The 19,745-nt window shown below is 45.1% G+C and overlaps 1 protein-coding gene across 7 annotated transcripts in view; it reads left to right on the top strand.

Annotated features, from left to right (window-relative positions):
* Positions 1–19,745, top strand: part of PDS5B (PDS5 cohesin associated factor B) — a 257,931-nt gene that overhangs the window by 14,616 nt on the left and 223,570 nt on the right. For 2 of the 7 annotated variants that reach the window (XM_073341612.1, XM_073341622.1), the window contains one exon: positions 18,747–18,953. The exons of the other annotated variants lie outside the window; for them this stretch is intronic. The gene's annotated coding sequence lies outside the window, so the exon portion shown is untranslated. The remainder of the gene's footprint in view (positions 1–18,746; positions 18,954–19,745) is intronic. 7 annotated transcript variants of the gene reach the window in all.

Consider the following 19,745-nt stretch of genomic DNA (forward strand, 5'->3'; position numbering starts at 1 on the left):
TTATGTGACTTTCCTAGCATAGGAATTTTGTGGCAGAGACAGGGATGGACACCACTTTTCTAGGACAGAATTCAACTGCCTTAACCGTGAGACCATCCTTTCTCTTTTATGATCCCCTTCCTCATTCATTACACACCTTCTCACTTCTGCAGCAAATGAGGTAGGGGATCCTATTAGCAACTGCATTTTTTTACTACACAACCATGATTCAGCCCCAGAGCATGGTCCATTTTGAGGCAGGGGTCCTGTCAAAAAACGGTATATGATCATGTAATTTCTATAATAATGCATATGCACAAGGAAGCTAAAATAAAGATGCACGTAAGGAAATGCCAGCATGATTCCAACTTCTGAATGTTTAACTTCACAACCTTAATGTTCCTAATAGTCTAATTTAAAAAACAAAGATACTGAAGAAGTAGACATTCTACCATGTGGAATCAGATTGACATCCACCTTGGTCATCAGCAGTGTTGGAACCGTTAGAGCCACAACACAGACTTTTGCTTCTATGTGGACAGCAATAGAGGGTGATGAGACACACACTGTCACTGGCTCTCATGGTTATTTGCTCTTGGTAGAGGAATGGTGATCCTCAGAAATCTTGGATTCCTGTCCAGGCTCTGGAGGGGAGTGTGTACTTGTGAGCTTGCTTTTCTGTCTCTTTACCTCCAAGCTTGATCCCTTCTGCCCTAACCCAGTTCTCGCCTTGCACTCCTTTTTCAGGTCCCATTCTCTTTGCTGTCCCAGTTTCCTCTCATCAGGCTTCTTTTTCAGCCAGGCATAGTATTCCCCTCTAGGTGTGACACAGGGTGGATTGATTTAAATCACTAGTCAGGAAGACTCAATTTAATCATGGATTTCTACATAAAAGTGCATTCTTGTTGGTTGTTGTAACCTTAATACATATTCTTCACAACTCAGAGATAGATGTAGGTTTCATTTTTAGAAGGTACACATTATACATTTTTAAAGTGATTTATTTTGAAAACTTTTCAGATTAGTTTTACAGTTATATCAGAAAATGAACGATTGTTAGGTTATTTCATTTACCAAAGGTGTAATTGAAGCAGGTATTTATGAAGTCATTGGGAGGTGAACTATCTCCAATTCCATAGGTTAATCATTTATATTTGGAGGACTTTCTTGCCATGCTGTATTAAGAGGAGAGACCTCCTATCACCAGACATTTAAATTTTTTATTTAACTAAAACAACAACGTTATGTGTTCTGGATTTTTTTCTTCAACAGCAAACATATAATATTTTAACAAAACAAGCATATGAATTTTTGAATTTAGTTAAACATTCAAAATTTTTAAAATCAGGTTTGTTTTTATTAAAATTGTTTAAAATAGTTTAAATATTTAAAAAAAAAAGAAATTAGACTGCCAGCCGGGTCAACATGAGACACTCAAAATATTGGCTTCTGCAGCTAACTCAGTGATCTTTACCTTCATTTTCCTGTTGTTCATAACCTGGAAAAGAAAAACTTTCCTGCTTTTTCAGGTCCCAAACAATTTCTCAATTTGGAACGAATTAGTGCAAAGGAAGAAAGTATTCTTTCTACACTGGCAGAAGAAGCTACTTCTGTTAAAAGTGAGATGATCACTTCAACAGTCTCTGAATCAAAGTGCTTAAGTGACTTCCACCAGTTCACCGGTGTGACTTTCTTTAAAACATCATCAGCAAACATATATTTCTTGAAAGGTTCTTATTCCCAAATTGGGTCTCTTTTACGGCCTGCTGCCCTTGTAGGTTTTCCCTTCTAGTGAGAGAATAGTATTGTAGATCTCAAATTAATGAAGGCTACACTTGGAAAGATCTCAAGACTTCTGGAATATGCTGCTCAAACAGTTTTTGTTTCTACTACCTGTCCCTCCCTTCTCACATTTATCTCCAGACTTCTTCTCCTTGTCCAGATCTAGTCCGCCCCCAACAATCTTCTATTCATTGAACTTTCTGAAGCTTTTCACTTTTAGAGAGAGATAAGGGATTGACTCTGTGTACACATTTTGCAGAGGTACAATAGGGTTGAGGTCTCTTCTCACCTCTATATATTTATTTTATTTAAAAACATTTTTGCTGTTAATAAGCATGTTATCTCTGGAGACAAAATCCACAGTTTGAGAACTGCAAAACTAAGCATCTCTGATGGTATCTTCTAGACTGAGCCCCATTGGTAGATGGGTAGATAAAAAGATTAAGCTAAATACACAGAAGCCCCTGGAACCCCATAAGATTGGGTCCATGATCTATTGGAACTCATTTACAAAATTTTTCTTAAACATTACGTGAATATATTGTTTCATACTATAGAACTAGCATTTATAATCCCTATTCCATGATGAGATATCTTTGAGCTATAATGTATCTTAATTGATCTTTAGATAGGTTTTTCCTAAAAAAAAAAAAAAAAGGCATTTTATCAAAAAAATCAGGTTTAAATTAAAAACCGATTTTTTTCAAATTTTTTTTTAAAAAATCATTGATTTTTATCCATCCTGGTTGGATGTCCAAGTTCCAAATTCCACACACCCATACACAGTCGGCCCCAGTTCTCTCTCCCACCTCCTTGTCCAATCTCTCTCGCATCCCCCATTACACTGGTTCTTTGTCCTAGTCTTCCCCTGCACTGACCCTCCTCCCCCAGCTCCTTGCTAGTCTCTTTCCCAGCCAGTCCAGTTCTTTTCTGCATATCAGCTCCTTGTCAGTTAATCTCCTCTGATCCCCCATTCCCCTCATGCTGGTTCTTGGTCCTGGCCTGCCCCCTCCTCCTGTGCCTTGTTCAGTCTCATTATTCCCCTCCCCCTAGCTTCTAGTTTAAGTCTTTTTGCCCCAAAAATTCTTGACCTTCCTCCAACGGGCTCCCAGTCTCCTCTGCCCCCTCTCACACACTCCCTCCCTGGATCTGTAACCATCCCAGGTTTTCTCTCCACCCCCTCAGTCCCAGTCTCACCAGACTTCTTGTCCCTCCTGCTCCAGCTTTTGTTCCTTCTGCATTTGGATCAGATGGCTTCTTGGCCATGTTGCCTGAATGCCCGCAGGGGTATCATTGAGAGGACAGAGGAGGCAGACTTCCTGTTTTCAGTAACAGTGCTGACCTCACCCTGATCTGGAGCAGCTATCACAGAGAAAGTCCAGCTTCATCCATGAAGCCCTGAGCTGTAGTATGCTCAGTTGCTCTATGGGGATGGTGTATGTGCTGTCTTGTCAGCCCTTGTTGCTGTGAGAGGCTTGAATATGGATGAAATCTTTGGAGATTTTGGTGGTTAAAATCAGTCTTTCTTAAGCATATGCAAACTGAGCTTTTTCAAAGATTTATATTTTGGCCAAATTTGTGTGGATTTTCAGAGAGAACAAGAGGTACATCCCTGACACACATGCCATCTCTTGCCAAATGTCAAGTTCTTCTTCAAGTGATTGTTCATGTCCATTCCAAGCAGGGTGTGTGAACGCCAGCTGGAAGATTTTTCCCCTAGCAGCATCTGTAGGGTCAGCCTGGGTGCTCCCTGGAATGGCGCCTTCATGGCGCCCAATATTGGGCCCCGCCAACCCCTCCAGCCCCCCAGTTCCTTCTTACCACCCATGATGACTAGTTGGAACTTTGCTCGCTCTTACAGCAAGCGCCTTAGCAGCGTCTTTGTTCTTAGCGTAAATAGTTATTCTCTATAGTTAGTTAGTAGTGGTTTGTTAGTTCATTTCCCCTTCGGGGGTATGCCCAGGTCTCGAGGGTTTAAACTCTGTGAGTCCTGTGGAAAGTTTATGCCCAAGAGTGATCCTCACTCATCTTGCCTTTGATGCCTTGGTGAGACTCACCAAAAGGACAAATGCTGCATTTGCAAGGGTTTCTGCCCAAGAACCCTGATGGACAGAGAGCAGAGACGAAAACTCCTGCTCATGGAGGCGGCTATGAGAGGGCAATCCGACCCGGGACCCAATGACCCGGCACCGAGCACGTCCTCTTCGGTGGACAATGCTCCGGTGCCAATGGCGCATGAAACGGGCCTGGCTAAGGACTCTAAAGCCCACCTGCATTGCCACTACTTGGGCCATAGGGTGTCGCCCTCAGTTTGGCACTGTTCTCCATCTCCGGTGCTGGTAAAGAAGAGGCGGGTGAGGGACCAATCCCCCCCCACCCCCACGAAACCTAAGGGGCCGGCGCTGTCCGCGAGTGGCTTGGGACAGACCGCCCCCGTCTTGCTTCCACCCAGGGTTTCTTTGACTCCTGCCCTGGTCGGGATCCAGTCGAGTTCGAACCCTCCTCGGTCCCCAGATTTTCTGGTGGACATACAACCACCATCGACACTGGATGCGTTCGATGTGGCAACGGACCTGATGCGCCTCCTGGTGCCGTCCTCCCCCCAAAGGAGGGACAAATCTCCAGCGACTGCACGTCCCCTGTTCCACTCCAGGGGTAAGCCAACCATGATGGCCCGTCGGTCTCCATCTCTGGCACTACCTGCCCAGATGCAGGAAGCGCATTGCTCCCCAGAATCAAGTCGTTGTTCGTTGGCGACCCAGGGGACTGCTCCTCCGTAGTCGTCTGAGTCGGAGGTAGACTCAGTTCGATCTAGCTGATCGCGGAGCAGAAGGTCCAGGTCACGGTGCAGTCACCAGCCATACCCGGCATCGTGGCAGCAACAGTGGCAACAACCTGCTCAATGACCGTTCTGGACACCCTGGGTGTACCATCAGAGCCAGGGTCAAGTCCATGCTCCGTGCTCCAGGTCTGTCTGTGTCCTTGGCATTGCTCGTGCCACAGTCAGCGCCTGCACCACTGATGACAGGGCCGTCCTCTGGTAGAGTGGCCCTGCCGCGTCACACGGTTCCGGCACAGATACCTCGGCCAGCTCCGGCACCGGTGGAAGCCTTAGCTCTGTCCCTACCGACCCCAACGGTCTCGATCCTGCCGGATTTATCAGCCCCGGCATCGGCTGCAGCGCAGAGTTCTTCATCGGTACTGGCTCCACAGTCAGAGTACTGTGTGCCGAGGGACCCTGGCGGGGGGCCGAAGGCGGTGAACTGGACCCATCTCCTGTTCTCTCTTCCTCGTCCTCACCCGATGAAGTGGTCACGAGGACTTTGACGGCCCCAGCTTTGGAGGACAGCTGGGTTCTTCAACAGCTTTTGAGGTGGCCGCCCAAAGCCTGGGGATTCAGGCAGAGGAGGTGGAAGAGGATTTAGAACCTGTCATAGACGTCCTGGCTCCCTCCGGCCCATTCAGGGTTACACTGCCATTTATCAAGTCGATAACCGAAACATCTAAGAACTTGTGGCAAACTCCTGCTTCTCTGGTACCTATGGCCAAGAAATTGGAGCGCTGCTACTTTGTTCCCTCTAGAGGGTATGAATATCTTTACACCCACCCTCCTCTGGACTCTTTGGTGGTCAGTGCGGCCAATCAGAGAGAACGTCAAGAGTTTCAAGGATCCACCCCTAAAAACAGGGATGCCAAGAAACTGGACCTGTTTGGCTGGAAGGTCTACTCTACAGTAGGTGTGCAACTTCGTATAGCCAACCAGCAGGCCATAGTAAGCTGCTGCAGGCATAAAACCTGCTAATCTATGGTTAAGTTTACAGAAGTTCTGCCCCAGGAAGTTTGTGGAGGAGGAGAAACTAGTGTCCTGAGCGTCTTTGCAAGCAGCCTGGGATGCGGTGGATGTGGCCTCCTGCACTTTGGCCACAGGGGTGGTTATGAGGAGAGGCTCCTGGCTACAGGTGTCTGGTCTTCCCCACGAGGTCCAGCAGACAATTCAAGACCTTCCCTTCGAGGGTGTAGCTCTTTTCTCCAAGAAGAATAAGACTTCACAGCCTGAAGGACTCGAGGGCTACCCTTCGTTCGCTAGGGCTTCACACGCCTGCTGCCCAGCGCAGACATTTTAGGCCTCAGCCTGCCCCTCGTTGTTACCAACCCCAAAACCGCCAGGACACTCTGTGTAGGCGGAACAGGAGCACTCGGAGGAGGCAAAGCCCTCCCTCTGTACAAAGCTCGGGCCAGCCCAGGGCCCCACCGGGCTCTAGACCACCATTTTGAGGGTACAGTTGAGGACGGCTTGCCAATACGACCTTTGGATTCTTCCCATCTTTCTTTCTCTTCCCGTCTATCCTCTTTCTACCATGCCTGGTCTTGAATTACTTCAGACCGATGGGTGCTCTGCATGGTAGAGAGGGGATATGCCATCCAATTCTATACCCTCCCGTCCCCCCAGTCCCGTTCCCCATTTCTCTTCAGGGACCCCCTCATGAGCAACTTCTAATTCAAGAGGTGCAGTCCCTCCTCTCGGTAGGGGCAGTGGAGGAGGTTCCTCAGGAGCTAAGGGGCAAGAGTTTCTACTTCTGGTATTTCCTCATATTGAAGGCCAAGGGGGGCCTCAGACCCATACTGGACCTGTGACAGCTCAACAAGTACGTAAAGGAACTCAAGTTTTGCATGGTCTCACTAGCCTTCGTTATCCTCTCACTGGATCCAGGAGACTGGTACGCCACCCTCGACTTGAAGGACGAATATTTGAATATCGCAATAGTCCCACATCACAGACGCTACCTCGGATTCGTGGTGAACAGAGGGCACTACCAGTTTGCCATCCTCTTGTTCGGACTGTCGATTGCCCCCCGAGTATTCACAAAATGCATGGCAGTCGTTGTGGTGGTCCTGCACAAGTGCCAGATACAGGAGTTTCCATACCTCAACGACTGGCTGATAAAGGTCGCTTGAGAGCCTAGGTGGAGGCTCAGGTCGAGTTTATAAGGAGAACCTTCCTCGACTTAGGTCTCCTCCTGAACAAGGAGGAAATCTACTCTGTCCCCAGTGCAGAGGATAGAGTTCATAGGCGCGGTCCTAGACTCTACCCAAGCCAGGGCGTGTCTCTTGGAGGCCAGGTTTCGCTCACTTCAGGACATCATACAGAGCCTCAGACGGTTCCCCACGATGTCGGCAAGAAACTGTCTAAAGCTGCTGGGACACATGGCCTCCTGCATGCCAGGCTCAGGCTGCGCCCATTCCAGTCTTGTTTGGTGTTGGTGTATCGACCAGTCAGAGATGCATTGGACAGGGTCGTAACCCTGCCCCGCCTGGTATTGGACTTCCTCCTCTGGTGACTTGACCCTTGAATGGTTTGCGCAGGGGTCCCTTTTGCCAGCTCTCGCTCACGTTGGTGTAAGATGCCTCAGATCTGGGTTGGGGGGGCTCACCTAGGGGACCTCAAGACCAGAGGCCTTTTTTCTCCGGTGGACCTCGCTTTTCACATCAACGTCAAAGAGCTGAGGACAGTGCGTCTGGCATGCCATGCTTTCAAAACACACAGAATGGGCAGATGTTTCAATCCTCACAGACAACACCTCGGTGATGTTTTATATCAACAAACGGGGGTGCATACTCCTCTCCCCTGGGCCGAGAAGCCCTTGTCCTGTGGGATTTCTGCATAGAGCACTCGATCCACTTGCAGGCTTCATGCCTCCCAGGGGTGCGAAACACGCTGGCAGACAGCCTCAGCCAGACCTTCAATGGCCACAAGTGTTCCCTTCGGCCAGACGTGGTGAGCTCAATCTTCCGATTTTGGGGCTCTCCCCAGGTAGACTTGTTTGCCTCTCTGGGCAACAGGAAATGTCAGACATTTTGTTCACTTGGGAGCCATGGCTCAGGGTCCATCGGGAACACCTTCCTTCTCTCATGGGAGGGCTTCCTGCTATATGCTTTCCCATCCATCCCCCCTAGTCCACAGGGTGCTCCTGAAGATCCGCAGGGACCTGGCCTGAGTCATACTAATAGCGCCGGCGTGGCTGCGTCAGCACTGGTTCACCTCACTCCTGGAAATGTCCATAGAGGCCCCACTCACCTTACCACTGGTGCCTGACCTGATCGCGCAGGACCAGGGCCGACTCTGGCACCCAAATCTGGAGTTGCTCCACCTTACGGCCTGGATGCTCCATGGCTAAGTGCCATAGAGCTGTCTTGTTCGGACCAGGTCAGACAAGTTCTCCTGGGTAATGGAAAGCCCTCCACCAGGGCTACTTACCTGGCCAAGTGGAAAAAGTTTTCCATCAGGGCGGAGTAACGTAGTCAGTCGCCGCTTCTCACCTCCATACCGTTTATACTGGACTACCTCCTTCACCTAAAGCATCAAGACTTGTCCCGGTCATCAATAAGGGTCCACTTGGTCGCTATCTCCGCCTTCCATCCAGGCTCCGATGGTCTTTCGGTCTTTGCAAACCCTATGGTCAGTCGTTTTCTCAAGGGTTTGGAGAGGCTTTTCCCACACACACGTCAGCCTGTCCCTACCTGGGACCTCAGTTTAGTCCTCTCCAGGCTTACAGGCCCGCCATTTGAACCTCTGGCCACCTGCTCCCTGTTATATCTCTCGTTCAAGGTTGCATTCCTCATGGCAATTACCTCGGCTCAACGAGTTTCAGAGCTTAGGGCCCTCACGTCTGAGCCCCCTTACACAGTTTTTCATAAGGTCCAGCTCAGGCCTCATCCAGCTTTTCTCCTGAAAGTCGTCTCCCATTTTCACATGACATCTTCCTCCCAGTGTTTTATCCCAAGCCACACTCCTCCGATAGGGAGCGCAGGCTGCACTCACTGGACATGTGTAGGGCCTTAGCCTTCTACATAAAGAGAACTAAGTCATTCCGGAAGTCCGTCCAACTCTTTGTAGCCGTGGCAGACAGAATGAAGGGCCTCCCGATATATCCTTTCAACGCATATCATCGTGGATAATGTCCTGCATTAGGGAGTGCTATACCCTGGCAAAGGAGCCCGCTCCGTAGATAACCGCTCACTCTACCAGGGCCCAGGCCTCCTCTGCGGTGTTCCTGGCACAAGTCCCTATTCAGGAAATTTGCAGGGCAGCTACGTGGTCCTCAATACATACGTTTACGTCGCACTATGCAATTACACAACAGTCCAGGGAGGATGCAGCTTTTGGGCGAGCCGTGTTCTTCTCTGTGGATAACTCCGACCCCACCTCCTGAGCTCTTGCTTGTGAATCTCCTGCTTGGAATGGACATGAACAATCGCTTGAAGAAAAAACGGTTACTCACTTTCTCGTAACTGTTCTTTGGGATGTGGTGTTCATGTCCATTCTAATACCCACCCTCCTACCCCTCTGTTGGAATAGTCGCCCCCTCAGTTCCTTCTTGCCGGGGGGTCGGCGGGGCCCGTTATTGGTCGCCATGAAGGCGCCACTCCAGGGGGCGCCCAGGTCGACCCTACGGACGCTGCTAGGGGAAAAATCTTCCAGCTGGCATGCACGCAGCGTGCACACACCCTGCTTGGAATGGACATGAACACCACATTTTGAAGAACAACGGTTACGAGAAAGTGAGTAACTGCTTTTTCCTGCCCTGAAGCATGGGGTCACTACAACTGTGCAAAGAAAAGCTCACCGTAATTTAACCTGAGCCAGATGTCTTTTTCCATAGCCACATTCTCAAAAATGGCAGAATCATTCTGGCTGAAATCTTCCAACAAAATTCACTCTGAGGCAGACACCCACCAGGGAAAATGTCAGCCCAAACAATTAAGTGGCAAAGTTTAAAAGTAACTGAAAACAGGGTTTTTACAGTGGAAAGTATATAGGGCAACCTTAGTAGATGGCGCTACCAGCCTTCCCTAAAAGTTTAAAAAGTGACTTTTATAAAGTATTTAACAGTGCCTCTCAAACTTTACCGTTTGTACATACAGACATACATACAGTTAAAAAAGAAATAATGACTGACATTACAAAAAGTTTCAGGGTCACAGTCATTTTATAAAGTCCTTTTTTAGATGTATTATCTTAAAATGTAGTAGTTTTTTTATTAAATTAGATGAGTTTTACACCAGTTTTGAGATAGGAAGACATTTGAAAATAGAGGCAACCACTTTCTTTTTGGTTTGTCTCCACAAGCATGGTGAAATCACACCTATTTGCTATTCTAAGTTAACATTTTTTGTTCTTGTTGTGTTTTGCCTCCATTTCTTTTAAGGCGCCATAGAGCTATCACTTTTCATTGAGTGAAATCAATTCTGTACCAGAGGTCTTGAGAAAATTACCGGATAACACCAAGCCCTATAGTTAAACATACTAGTCAGGGTGCAAATTACCTTGCTGCCTTATCTTCTTTAAGGGCCAATTTCCCTGTAATCTAAAAGAATAAGGCAGTTGTGAACTGCTTATTGTACATTGTATTTAATTGTAACATCTTATCATTTAACTTTACCATGAACAGAGACAGCTAACAGGAGAGTTTTGGAGGGCATAACTGTGGACTCCTTGTGGAAATAGCGGAACTTGGTGAATAGCTGGTGGCTCTTGGTGGATTGTTCGGCTGTTTTCTGCATACAGGCCGTGTAGTTGGGCTGTTGGCCCCGAAATGACTGTTTTGGTGTCTTGTTAAGGGCCATGTGGCTCTGACCTTAGGAGCTTTGATCATCCCTTCTGTTTGAAGCCTCTGAGTGGTCCATCGCTCCCTGGTGCAAGAGCTGAAGCTGAACTGAGTTAAGCAAGGAGACTTAGTATGAAAAGTCACTTACTAGGCAAACTCGAGAATAGTAAACATAGGTAGCGAACGAGAGTTTTGTAGGGAGTTGAGAGAGGAAGCGTGTGAGGCTTGCCTTTGAGGTTCATCTTTGATTTCAAGAAGGTCAGCAAGGGAACAGTGCTGACCTGCAGTGCTTGTGCCATATTTTATTTCCTGCCAGAAGGGACTTCCTGTATATGAAGTGCAGGTTGGTGGTTATGTGCTGGAGGAAAAAAAATTGTTGGATTGGAGGAGCTAGTAGAGATGATACTGAGCATCAGAGAAGCTGAGGAGTTCCTTGCCAGCCAGATTCAGGAGACATCAGTCCCCCAGCTTCAAGGAAACAATCTTGAATGCTTATGGATCAGATAAAGCACAAGACTGGATGTTAGTTGGTGTCTGCTACAGACCACCAAATCACACTAGGATGACCTGCTTCTTACACAGTTATCTGTAATATGTAGAGGAAAAAACACTGTGTGATCATGGGGGACTTCAATTTGAATGACACATGCTGTGGAGGTCTCATGCTACCAATACTAAAACATCCTAGGAAAGGGTCATCTATTACGTTTAGAAATTCCAAACTCAAAAAATGTTGCAGCCAACACAGGGGAATTCTATGTTAGACTTTGTCTTGATAGATAAGGATCTTTTCACAACTAAAAATGAATGGTAACTTTGGTACAAATGATCATGATGTGATCAAATTTATAATGTGCAAGAAGAATAAAGGCCAGACCAGTAATAAATAAATACATAAAAATATATATATATATAAAATAAACATATTCTTGGTGCTTTAAAAGGGTCAGTCTCACAAAGCAGAAAACAGAAAATGAGCCAAATCAGTTGGGAGGAAGAATTTAATCAGAATAATGTAAATAACATTGTTTAAGAACTTCACAAGATGCCCCAAAAGCCACAAACCCACAATCGAGGGAGAAGGCTGTATTAGTTTAAAAAAAACTTTTTTAGAGGGGCAGTGAAAGCAGCTATAATAAATAAATATATATAAGAAGTTTGAAGAAAGGGGAGGTTGATAGTAATGAATATAAATCAGAAGCTAGGAATTGTAAAAAAAAAAAAAAAAAAAAAAAAAAAATGACAAGGGAAACAAAGGGACACAAGGAGAAATTTGTGGCCAGCAGAGTTAAGGACAATAAAAAAAGTTTGTGTATTAGGAACACAAATAATGCTAACAATAGTTTTAGTCTATTAATAAATGGAAATGGTAGAAGTATCAGTATTGATGCAAAAGAGGCAGAACTGATCTATAAATATTTCTCTTCTACATTGGGGCGGGGGGAAATGGGGAGTATACATTTTTACCAGTAAGGATATTAACCACTGGAACAATTTACGAAGGGTCACGGTGGGTTCTCAGTCACTGGCAACTTTCAAACCAAGATTGTCTGTCTTTCTAAAAGATATGCTTTAGAAATATTTTTGGGGAGGTTCCATGATCTATGTTATGCAGGAGGTCGGAGTAGGTGATCACAATGATCCCATCTTGCCTTGGAATATATGAATAAATATTTTAAAATATTTGACTTACTACTAGGGATGGTCAGAAGAAAAATTGTTTAATATATTAGACTTCTACCAGTCTTAATCTAGTATATTTGTAGTGTAGTAATTGACCAAGTAATAAAACTGATGAGTTGGTCAGATATCACAAAAATGTATTAATAGAAATTATTAATTGGTAAAATTAAACAAATAACACATTTGTTGAGTTCTGTTTCAGGAACCATACATGTTTCATCTTGACATCTTTTTTTTCCTATTTCTGCCTGAATTCTGCTGCTGCTTTTCACTTTTTAAAAATCATGGTGTCTTTTTTTTTTCTCTTTTTTCCTCTCTCATCTCTTTCCCTACATTTTGTTCTCAACCCCGTCCCATATTTTCTGTCTTTTATTCTTCTCCTTTAACCTCTTTACTGTAGGTATTTAAATTCATTAGTCCAGGGTGGGCAAACTTTTTGGCCTGAGGGCCACATGGGGTGCAAAACTGTGTGGAGGGCTGGATAGGGAAGGCTGTGCCTCCCCAAACAGCCTGGCCCCTATCCCCTATCTTCCCCCTCCCACTTCCCGCCCCGACTGCTCCCCTCAGAACCAGACATGCGGCTGTAAGCGGGATGATAAGGGGCAAGGGATCCCAGGGGGCACTCAGATGGCCAACCCCCCCTGCTCCTTGTCCCCTGATCACCCCCTCCTGTGACCTCCCCGCCGTAAACCACCCCCAGGACCTCACCCCAGATCCAACCCCCCGGTAATTGTCAACTGTTGGCAATGGGCAATGCCCACCTTGATTGCATTGGCCTTGTAATTTTCCCCCTCTTGATATTCACCCCTTCTTGTCAACTGTTGAGAATAGGCCACTTAATTGAATTGGCCTCGTTAGCACTGACAACCCCCCCCCCCCCCCGACTTGGTAAGGCAACTCCCATCTTTTCATGTGCTGTGATATATATACTGCTTACTCTATTTTTCACTCCATGCATCTGATGAAGTGGGTTTTAGCCCATGAAAGCTTATGCCCGAATAAATTTGTTAGTCTCTAAGCTTCCACAAGGACTCCTCGTTGTTTCAACTTTTTTCATAGTAACTCTCTCCCCCGTATTTTGTAATACAAGGCTAAAAGGATACAAGAGGTTTCTTGATTTTAAGCAGGAACATTTAGTTGCCTGACACGGTAACTCTCAGTGGATCACTGTCATTAATGACTTTCTTTTTGTGGTAAAGCCCAATACTTTTCATATCACTTGTCTATGGTGAAGTGTTAGTTTTGCCTTTCTGGCAAGATTCTTCAGTTGAGGAAGATACTTGATTAAGCAGATAGCAGTTTCTGTAAATACTTCTTACACCAATCCTTACTGGGCATAATGCTGTTCTGCAGAGAGAGGAGGATAAAACCCCTTAAGGTTTATAGTTCCTCTTTTGTTGGTGCCCACTGTGGGCTGTGAATAATACTATATACCTTCACTGTTTGAACAGCAGTTCTTCAGTTGAAGCAGTGTCAGATCTAAAGACATTTTAATGAGGAAGGAAAAATGTACTCTTTTCATCTAAATAGTTTGTCTGAATCAGTATGAAACATATCTATATTTACACACTAAACCATACTGGTTCAACTTCTGTAAAGTGTTCTGTTTTAGTCTAGGTCTGGGAACTTGTCAGTCTGGAGTGATAATTATTATTATTTTTTTTTACAATCAGGTTATGATTCCTTGACTGTAGATTCATCTTTTAGTGGGAAACTTTAAGCCAGATCAGACCAAAGCACTGTTGATATCTAGCTAACCCAAGCAGGAATTTAACAAGACCCAAAGTAAGATTTCCTTGAAAGACTGAGTTATAAAAGTTGTTTGGCTTTGGTTAATGATATTGCTTCGGACCTGAATGGTCCATCCCTCTCTTTCCCACGACTGTAAAGTTGCCAAAGGGCTGTGCATTCTTTGAAGAAGAGGAAATAAAAAGAATGGGGAATCGGAGAACAAGGGAAGAAATTCTGGATTGAGGTAGCGGAAGAGATTGGCAGAAAAATATATGGGGTTGAGAAGGAACTGGGTAATAAATGTTACAAACCTGGTTGAGGTCCCCTTGTATCCAAACAGTGGATCTGAGGGCTTTTAAGCTCCCCTTAGTTAGTGGTAGGCTTTAGCCACTGAGGCTACGGCTACGCTACTAGTTAGGGTTGTGATTCCCAGTTTGTATAGTGAGATTCCATACTAGCTTTCATCTGAGCAAGCACACTAAAAATAGTGGCGTAGCTGTGGTACAACAGTCAGTGTGGTGGCATGTGCTGGCTGCCCTGAGTACACAGGCACCTGAACCATGCAGGTATGTGCTCAGGGTGGCTAGCCTGGGCTGCTGCTTCCTGTGCTACTGCAGCTACACTACTGTTTTTTAGCCTGCTAGCGCATATGAGAGTATGTGTATGTCAGCTGGGAATTACACCCCTTGTTTGTGATGTAGACACAGTCTGTCTTTGGCACTGGCCTATCCAGCATGCTCTCTGGGTATGGACTCTGTCTGGTACCTCTTCTGGAAGTGGGACCCCATGATGAGTGCTCACCTACCAAGACATCTCAGTAGTGTAAGGACACCCTTTCCCAGAACTCCACCCTTCTGGGCACTGTGGTTTATAGCAACTTCATGGACATGTGATAGTTGAAGGAAATAGATACAGGCTTTGGAAAATAATTTCTAAAATCACTTTTCTTCACTTTAGACAGCACAAGAGATATAAAGATCCATGGAAAATAAGAAACTCCTGTACACCATTTCTGCCTCAGTTTCCTCCTCACTCTTGAGTATTCTTTGGGATTTGGGTCAGTGTCCTTTCAGGGTTCCAAGTCCACTCTGTTGGAGCACGCTCCTTCAGCTCAGACCTTCTCCTCCAAAATCATGGAGTCTCTCTGACCTCTGCAGTCTGCTTCCTTCAGATTAATTTACATTTGTTCAGATTAACTGTTATATTTGTCATGATGTTAAAAAATAAATGATGCATTTCTTACTAGATTAATTTTTTACTTGTGATTTGTGTAAAAACTCTGTATGGATGGAAATTCCATTCAATTCACCGGCACAGCACTTAGTTTTTTAATTAAATAAAACTACCGTATATACTTGTTCGTTAGCCCATTCGTTTATAAGCCGACCCCCCCAAAATGGATAGGTAAAAATAGTAAAAACTGTATGACCCTTTCATAAGCCGATCCTATATTTCAGGGGTTGGCAAACTTTGGCTCCTGGCCCATCAGGGTACGCCTCTGGCGGGTCGGGACGTTTTTTTTTACCTGGAGTGTTCACAGGCACGGAGCCCTCTCAGTTCCCTGTGGCTGCGGCTCGCCGTTGCCAGCCAATGGGAACGGCGAACCATGGCCATGGGGAACTGAGGGGCTCCATGCCTGTGAACGCTCCAGGTAAAGAAACTGACAATGTATTAGATATTCAAGGCAAAGATTTAATAGTTTGAAATCATCAAATTTTGGTGTAGACCAGTTTATAAGCTGATCTCTGCTCTTTGATGCATCACTTTTTTACAAAAAATATTCGGCTTATGAACGAGTATATACGGTACCTTAAATGTGCTGGGTGCATAAGAAAAAAAGTTTATCAAAACAAATTTTGCATTTATAACTAATGTTTATTAAAGGAAGTATTTAGTAGTTAATGGAACTGATTTCTGATGACCATATCTTTCAATATTTTAAAACTAGTAGGTCATGTCCCCTTGCAAGTAGTTTGTATTCATAGATTAGAAATGGAAAAACTTTTTCCTGTTTTTTTTCAACTCCTAGTTTAACTTTGCATTAATTAGTCATTGAGTTGAAGTAGCTGAATAAACTGAAATTAAGAAAATATTCTTTCTGCAACTGCAGAAGAGGCTGCTATCAAAAGCTGGTATAGTACTTCAGCAAACTCTGGTTACAGGTGATTGGCCAATGACTTCCATTTTTTCAAAAAGAAAAGGAGGACTTGTGGCACCTTAGAGACTAACCAATTGGTTAGTCTCTAAGGTGCCACAAGTCCTCCTTTTCTTTTTGCGAATACAGACTAACACGGCTGTTACTCTGAAACCTCCATTTTTTCAGTGGTTTGACTTTAAAACTTGGCAGCAAATGTACTGCTTGCTATTTTTTGTATTTAATTGAAATGGTTTTAACAAGGTTAGGCCTTAACATATGCTGTCAATTACCATTTTTTAAAATAACTATAATTAAATCTGAATTTTAATTTAAAGAAATAATTATTTTTTTTTATCCATTCTGGTTCTCAGCCTCTGTTTTTAAAGGGCTGTACCTCAGTCTTTGTTCCCTTCCTGGGGAAGTTCTACTGCTCCTCTCCTTTCCTGCAGACAAGCTGGGTTTAACTGATTCTTTTAGGTTTCAGCCTTCCCATTTGTTTGGGCAAAATCTGTTCAGGTTTTGATGGTCTTTAACATCCATCCTGTTCAGAGACAGACACTCAGGCGTGCCACTTAGGCAGGGATATGGTGCAGATGATAACACCTAGCTCTTGTACAGCAGTTATCAGTAGATTTTAGGGCATGGCTACACTTGCAGATGTAGAGCGCTTTGAGTTAACCTGCCTTTGGAGAGCGCAGTAGGGAAAGAGCTGCAATCTGTCCAGACTGACAGCTGCAAGCGCACTGGCGTGGCCACATTTGTGACACTTGAAGCGGCATTGGGAGCGGTGCATTGTGGGCAGCTATCCCACAGAGCATCCCTTCCCATTCTGGTGCTGTGGCTTGTGGGAAGGGGGTGGGAGGTGCAGGGCATTCTGAGTCCTGTCCCAAGGCCCCGTGATGCATCAGCAACCCCTGTGCTTCTGTCCACATTTGGCGTCATCTTTCATCGGTTTTTGTACTGCGCTCTCTTCCCTTTCGGTCTGCGGGAATGGAGCCCGAACTGCTGAGGAGTATGCTGACAAGTTTCTCCAGCACGTCACGTTTGGCAGTCGTTACTCCTTATGATCCAAAGTGACAGTGAGGACTCAGACGATATCGACACCAGTAACGCATATGACACGAGTTTGCTTGTGGCATTCACGGACATGCTCGCCGCTGTGGAACGCTGCTTTTGGGCCTGGGAAACAAGCAATGAGTGGTGGGATCACATCGTCATGCAAGTCCAGGATGACAACAGTGGCTGCAGAACTTTCGGATGAGAAAAGCCACTTTCATGGGAGTGTGTGAGGAGCTCGCCCCCACCCTGCAGCGCAAGGACATGAGATTGCTAGCTGCCCTGACGGTGGAGAAGTGGGTGGCTATTGCAATCTGGAAGCTGGCAACTCCAGACAGCTACCGATTGGTCGCTAACCAGTTTGGAGTGGGAAAGTCGACTGTTGGAATCGTGTTGATGCAAGTTTGCAGGGCCATCAATCGCATCCTGCTCAGAAGAACCGTGACTCAGGGTAACGTGCATGACATTGTGGATGGCTTTGCACAAATGGGTTTCCCTAACCGCGGAGGGGTGATAGATGGCACACATTCCAATTCTGGCACCAGCCCACCTAGCCTCCGAGTACGTTAATCAGAAGGGGTACTTCTCTATGGTTTTCCAGGTGCTTGTGCATCATCGTGGGCGTTTCATTGACATTAATGATGGTTAGTCACCTAAGGGCAGGGCAGTAGAGTTCAAAGTGATGACCAGAGTGGCTAGAACAGACATGGGACACTTCTGGAGGCCGATCAGAGCGCACTAACAGACCAAGGCGTTCACACTGGCGCTGCGGCGCTCCAGTGGGGGCGCACAAAAGGTTATTCCACTTGCCAAGGTGGAGTACCAGGAGCGCTCTAGCCGCGGAGTCAGAGCGCTGTATGTGCCTTGCCAGTGTGGACGGGGAGTGAGCTAGTGTGCCCAGGATTCCTTTAATGCACTCTAACTTGCAAGTGTAGCCAAGCCCTTAGAGTGCTTTACAAAGGTGATCAATATCAAATTGGGAAAGTGAGGTGCAGGGAAGGAAGTGACTTGCCCAAGGTCACCCAGTAGACCATTGTCAGAGCCAGGAATTGAACCCAGGTCTCTAGTGCCTTGGTCCAGTGCTCTGTCTAGTAAACTGACTGCCATATAGTCATAAGGACTTAAACATATGGAGAACACAATCTAAAACATAATTAATAAATTGTACAGAGACAGATTCCTCAAATTATTACAGTAAATAAGAAAGAGCAAGTAATTTTATTTTTAAGGGGATATGTATGGTTCCACATGGTTTTGGGGAAAGGCAGGAGGAAGAGAATTTCTGTAGTTTTTTCAATCATCAATTCAATGAACTGTTTGGGATGGATTGATAAACCAAAAGAAATGTGTGTAAAACCCTTTGTTTTGAACTACAATACAGTCCTGATTTTACAGTTTTATGTATGACCAGATATATGAACCATTTTTCCTGATGGGGGGGTGTGTGTGTGTGGGAAAATCACATAATGCTGGTGATGTTGATGAAAAACAATTTGACATCCCTTCACGTTCCAGTGCTTTCAAACCTCATTGCAAAGCAATTTCCAATGCTCTAAAAGAGAAGACAAAAAGGATGCAGGGACCATATCTTCTGTAATGCTATGTTCAGTTTTATGAACTTTTTGATTTTTATTAACGTCCCCAATTAGTTCGTAAAATAGGGGTTCTACTACACTCCAAATCAAATCTGAAAGTGAAAATCATCAAGCAGAAATGAAACTAAAATCTTCTCTTGGTCTAAACACTTGCGTTTTCATCTGTTGGCACAATAGGTAAGCACAGTGGAACCCATCTGGTCTTCTTGCAAATAGAGGTATCAGGATTTGGAGAACCCAGTCAGAGATTCAGCACCTCCTGTGTACTGTGGATTGCAGTGGTTTCCCACACCACATTATAGAAATTGAAGCATGGCCAATGGATCTCCAGATCTGCCGCCTATCCCTTTGGAGAAGATAGATGCCCCAGGGTTATCTGAAGCTGTAAGGTTGGAGTAGTAGCTGTAAAGTGCTTCCCTCTACTGACCCATACCCTGGGTTGGAGAATTACATGCAAATCTGTTCCATGACATTCTTTCCTCCCCCATGTCTTATAGCTTTTTTATGCAGCATTTGCAGTTATATTTACTACTAATCTTAATACATGTTTTGAACATATGTGCAGTTATGTGCTGCAAGTACTTTGCATATTTAAGCACATCTCCCTTGTTCAAATATTGGTAAATAAGAATGCTATACAAAGATGCTTAAACTTCTTTTAAAAATTTCTCTGTTATTTTATACCATTATTTCTGGTTCTGGATCCAGAGGGTAACACCTTCCCTGTGCAAATTCAGTCAGAGTTGTGATCACTAAATATCTGCCTTCTGTTGCCCTTCAGCATGGCAGCCCCTGAACCAGTGAAATTTATATTCAGTGCAGAACTAAATAATAAAATCCCCTGTTCACTTGAAGGGTGAATATTCCCTCGACCATCGGCATGTTAACATAGGGGTTGTGAGAAAGCCCAGAGGAGATAACAATTACCTTTCCTTTCTTTAAGGGAGGAGTTTAAAACTGTTGTAATGGATGGTAAAGGTTGAGAACCACAGCCCTGAAACTTAGTTTGTCAGTTTGTCTGGATAGTAGAAAAGGCATTAAGTGTTGGTAATAGTAAGTGAACTGATTGAGGACTTCATCATAGGAAGCAGCACAGAAGAAATGAGTTCTGAGCTCCCTTTTCAAGGATGGAATCAGTAAAGCAGCAAGAGAGTTGGACCTTGTGTTCTAGTTACT

Source organism: Lepidochelys kempii, chromosome 1, assembly GCF_965140265.1.
Source record: "Lepidochelys kempii isolate rLepKem1 chromosome 1, rLepKem1.hap2, whole genome shotgun sequence".
Lineage (NCBI taxonomy): Eukaryota > Metazoa > Chordata > Testudines > Cheloniidae > Lepidochelys > Lepidochelys kempii.